This window comes from Schistocerca nitens, chromosome 5, assembly GCF_023898315.1.
Source record: "Schistocerca nitens isolate TAMUIC-IGC-003100 chromosome 5, iqSchNite1.1, whole genome shotgun sequence".
In the NCBI taxonomy this organism is placed as follows: Eukaryota; Metazoa; Arthropoda; class Insecta; order Orthoptera; family Acrididae; genus Schistocerca; species Schistocerca nitens.
In genome coordinates, this window is record NC_064618.1 from 754,586,016 (window position 1) to 754,591,401 (window position 5,386).

At 42.7% G+C, this 5,386-nt stretch overlaps 1 pseudogene; it reads right to left on the bottom strand.

The window, feature by feature from the left end:
* Positions 1-242: 242 nt before the first annotated feature.
* On the bottom strand, positions 243-5,061 carry LOC126260698 (uncharacterized; annotated as a pseudogene).
* Positions 5,062-5,386: the final 325 nt, after the last annotated feature.

Sequence of the window (5,386 nt, forward strand, 5' to 3'; positions counted from 1 at the left end):
ATTTCAGTATATCAGGAGACATTGCAAACATAATAATAAGTAATATACATTACAAACAATAGTTATTAATTACAAATAGTATTACCAAATGAGAATGGGACTCGTAATTGTCATGGAAGTGACGTACATTTTCAAACGAATCATTGGTTGATAAGCCAATGGAATTCATACTGTGGTAAACTGGAGACGTATCTACTGAGCCAAATGCCATATTATTATTTGTTGAGAAATAGGAAGAATTATCAGACTGCAATGGAGAGCGTAGTGTGGAAAATCCGGTGATTGACTGCTGTAGCAAGCTCTCTCATTTCCATTCTTGCGAAGAGTGTATCTAGCTCTACCTTCAGCATTACTTGTCTTGTTGACTAGAATTTTCTGAACGTGTCAGAGTAACTGAGAAACAAGGGATCTATGCCACCAAACTCGCGTTTAGCAGGCTTGCTTTGCAAAAAAGCGTTGAATTTGACAACTGCAGAGTTTTGGGATGAATCATCGGTGGCTATAGATCAAGCTTTCTTTTTTTTCCCTATGAGTCGAGCACTTCCGGAGAGAGTGGAGCTGTTTGCGTTTCACATGGCTCACCTTCCCTTTCAGGTTCAAGAATTTCGTTATCATGTGACCTGGATCTTCAATGTGATCGTGGAACGGGATCGAAGCGTACCAATCAAAAATTACATATGTTCACTCCACAGCTACTTGTGATATTTTTTGGCGTGTCCTGTTACACGTTTTAAGCTTTTCTTGTGTCTCAAATAACTGTACCGTAAAATTTCCACTCGGATTTGACTTCAGCAACTGAAACAAATCTAAATGAAAGTTACATGATCGTTAATATTAAACCATTGCATGGCTCAGGAACAAGTAACAACGAAAAATTATAATAATGAAATAAAAAATCGAATGGATGGAGATTAATACTCAGATTTTACTATCTGTAGAGGTTTTTGTCAACAATGCTAGGTAAATGGTGATATTTCCATAGAGACTTTCATCCATTAACACATACTTCTTTATTTGTAACCGAGAAGTCAAAAACCAGTTTTCACATATTTACCTTTAAAAATGTTTTAATATCACGTAAACACTGAAGCGACAAAGAAATTGGCATAGGCATGCGTATTCAAATAAAGAGATATGTAAACAGGCAGAATACGGTACTGCAGACGGCAATGCCTATGTACAACAAGGGTCTGGCGCAGTTGTTAGATCGGTTACTGCAGCTACAATGGCACGCTGTCAAGATTTAAGTGAGTCTGAACGTGGCGTTACAGTCTGCAGATTTCAGTGGTGGGCCATCAACAAGAGTCAGCGTGCGAAGCATTCAACGAAACATCATCGATATGGGCTTTCGAAGCCGAAGGCCCACACGTGTACCCTTGATGACTATACTACACAAAGCTTCACACCCGCCTGGGCCCGTCAACACGGACATTGGACCGTTGATGACTGGAAACGTGTTGCCTGGTCGGACGAGACTCGTTTAAATTGTATCAGCAAATGGAAATCCTCATGAAACAGCTTGTCAGTGGGGAACTGTTCAAGCTGCTGAAGGCTCTGTAACGGTGTGCAGCGTGTGCAGTTGGAGTGACATGGGACCCCTGATACGTCTAGATACGACTCTGACAGGTGACGCGTACGTAAGCATCCTCTGTGATCATCTGCATCCATTCATGTCCATTGTGCATTCCGACCGATTCGGGCAATTCCAGCAAGACAATACGACACCCTACACGTCCATAATTGCTACAGAGCGGCTCCAGAAACACTATTCTGAGTTTAAACACTTCCGCTGGCTACCAAAATCCCCAGACATGAACGTTATTGAGCAATCTGTGATGCCTTGCAACGTTCTGCTCAGAAATCTCCACCTCCTTGTACTCTTAGGGGTTTATGGGCAGCCCTGCAGGATTCATGGTGTCGGCTCCCTCCAGCACTACTTCAGACATTAATCGAGACATCCAACGTCGTGTTGCGCCACTTCTCCGTGTTGGCGGGTGCCCTACACAATATAAGGCAGGTGTATCGGTTTATTTGGCTCTTCAGCGTATTTTCATGTTGACGTGAGAAATAATGAGTATGATATGTATCAACGTATGTAGCTACATTTTTCAAGCATTTCTTCCTTTTTCCTTTATTTGCTTAATAGATTGTAAATTTTAGTATCTTTGCAGGTTTTTGGGTACAGGAGACAGTTTTCAGACTACCGCTTTTTCTTTCCGCTTGGGGCGTTCAACTGTTTCCAGGATAGTGAGTGAAGTTCGGCGAGAAGTATGGAACGTTTTACAGCCAATCTGTTTGCCCACTCCCACGACACAAATTTGGAAAAAAGCTGAGGAAGGCTTTTCAGCACTATGTGGTTTTCCGAACTGTGGTGGAAGCATGTATGGGAAACACATCAAATTAAAATGTCCCAGGAGTAGTGGATCTGACTACTGTTATTACAAAAGCCATTTTTCACTCGTTCTCTTATCGTTTTACATCGAAAGCCACTACCTTGTACACATATACCCGTTCCTCACGTTATCGTTGGTGACGAAGGCTTTGCGCTTCAAATGTACCTAATGAGACCGCATCCGAAAGCCGGAATGATCTTCGATCCCAGAAAAAATGTTTCAAGGCACAACTATTCGAGCACGTCGTGTCGTTGAAAGCGCGTTCGGTATATTGGCTATGAAATGGCGTGTATTCCAGAGAACCATAGGTAGAGATGAGTCAACCGCAGATTGCATAATTAAAGCAGCTTACTGTTTGCTTAACTTCATTATAATGAAGACTGACAGTCAATGTTCAGTTAACGATCAAAGTAGAAGTCACACGGCCTATGCAAGAGCTGTTGCCAACACACGCTACCAGTCGGATATCAACCCATGCTGCAGTTAAAGTCCGCGGACGTAACTTCAATAGACATTGCAATATTTGTGTGGAGTACGTAATAATAAATAATAGCCACTTCATAAAATAATTTTTTGAAATAGAAACATCTTCGTACTTACTAGTAACTTTTGGCTCTTCTGCAATCATGGCCCATGTTTCTGTTTTTTTCACCACATTTGTGTAGAACTGTGAAACTTCTTTGTTTAAATGAGTGTGACTGTACTTAAATTGCTGAATGACGGAGACCCACAATATCCTGGTGCAACGCAATCTGACTGCTCAAAAAAGATAACCTGACTTCAGATAATTAATTCAAAAGAATGGCCCTGACTGAAAAGAAATCCTAGCAATAACCTATACATTTCATTAAGCACTTGCATCACAAAAATACAGCAATACAGCGAGCGTCAGTACTGCCAGCTAAATAAAAGATTGTAACTACTAAAGCCACTAACTACTAATAGGCATGTGGTTAGCAAAGGAAAGATTTTGTTGTAATCCAAATAATGTATTTTTTACCTTAATAACGTGACATCCAGTTGAGACAGGAATATAAATCGTAATTGGCATCTACTACATAGGTATATAATCATGAATAATATTCAATCTCCAAGTCGAACATGTACAGATCGTTAGCCGACGCCAACACTTCAAACCTCTACCCTCCATCAATGCTAACTTCTCACATCTAACACCCATCACTGCTGGCCGTTCACCTCCAACTGCCCAACAGTACTTCCATCATTGCTGGCGACTAACTTCCAACTGCCCAACAGTATTGGCGATTAGCTTACAACAACGAGTCCAACCAGCCACAGAGTCTCTTACAAAGAAAGCGCAGTCAGAGGTCCAATGCAAAGCACTACACAGCGCTACCAACACAGAAGCAGCCCACTTACAACTGGTGTGAGGTGTCATACAAATACGTCTATTTTCTCACGATTCCTATCCATCGTTTACCTAACGGTCTTAGTTAGTCCCTTTCAACACAGTTGTAGTATCCATAAGAAGTATTAAAAAGTTACTAGTTAGAGCCGTTTTATGCTGCCGATTCTGACTGTCGATTCTGATGCAAATAATGCTATTACTGGTTTGTGCACTGTAGTTTACTGTCTACCCTACCTTTCAGTTCATAACGATTCCTACTCCCGTCGCAGTATTTTCTTCTGCAATCGATAATACCCTTCATTCTTCTGAGCAATATTTAAACTGAGCCTTTTCAGATTTCCTACCTTTCCTACCACGTTCAGACACCTGACATTCCACTGCAATCGATAATACCCTTCATTCTTCTGAGCAATATTTAAACTGAGCCTTTTCAGATTTCCTACCTTTCCTACCACGTTCAGACACCTGACATTCCACGCTCCGACTCGTGAAGCGGACCCCTTCGTTTGTTACCGAGTGCTTTTCTCGCAGTCTCTTGCCAGAAATTTGAATGGGGAACTACTCCGGAATCTTTTTCACAATGGGGAGATCATGACGGTTTCACAATTGCAAGCCACAATGAACACTGGGAAGACTGTGACAAAATGGTTCAAATGGCTCTGAGCACTAAGGGACTTAACTTCTGAGGTCATCAGTCCCCTAGAACTTAGAACTACTTAAACCTGAAACTACCTGGCAGATTAAAACTGTGTGCCGGACCGAGACTCGAACTCGGGACCTTTGCCTTTCGCGGGCAAGTGCTCTGCTAACTGAGCTACCCAAGCACGACTCACGCCCCGTCCTCACAGCTTTACTTCTGCCAGTACCTCGCCTCCTACCTTCCAAACTTTACCTAACTAACCTGGGGACTTCACACACATCCATGCCCGAGGCAGGTTTAGAACCTGTGACCGTAGCGGTCGCGCGTTTTCAGGCTGTAGCGCCTAGAACCACTCGGCCATCCCGGCCGGGACTGTGACAAGAAGAAAAGACTGGATGAAAGGAAAAGTGTTAACATATCAGGGAATAACTTCCATGGCACTAGAGGGAGCTTTAAGAGTAGACGCCAACTGAATACATCCAACATCCAACAAATAATTAAGGACGTAGGAGCAAAAATTCTCTGAGATGAACAGATAGGCGCAGGAGGGGAATTCATGGCGGGTCGCATCGAACCCCTCAGAAGAATGATGACTTGAAAGAAAAAAAGGAAGTTCATGTGTTACCCTGCTCTGTGTCTTCTGGAAATGGCTTTATCATCGGCGCATCTCATGGTCGTGCGGTAGCGTTCTCGCTTCCCACGCCCGGGTTCCCGGGTTCGATTCCCGGCGGGGTCAGGGATTTTCTCTGCCTCGTGATGGCTGGGTGTTGTGTGATGTCCTTAGGTTAGTTAGGTTTAAGTAGTTCTAAGTTCTAGGGGACTGATGACCATAGATGTTAAGTCCCATAGTGCTCAGAGCCATTTGAACCATTTATCATCGGCGTATACCAGTCAGATTTCCAACTTCATTTCAACATAATATTTTATTACTGTTTACGATTTATACCGGGTTCCAGGTTTCGAGTCACGGTCCGGCACACAGTT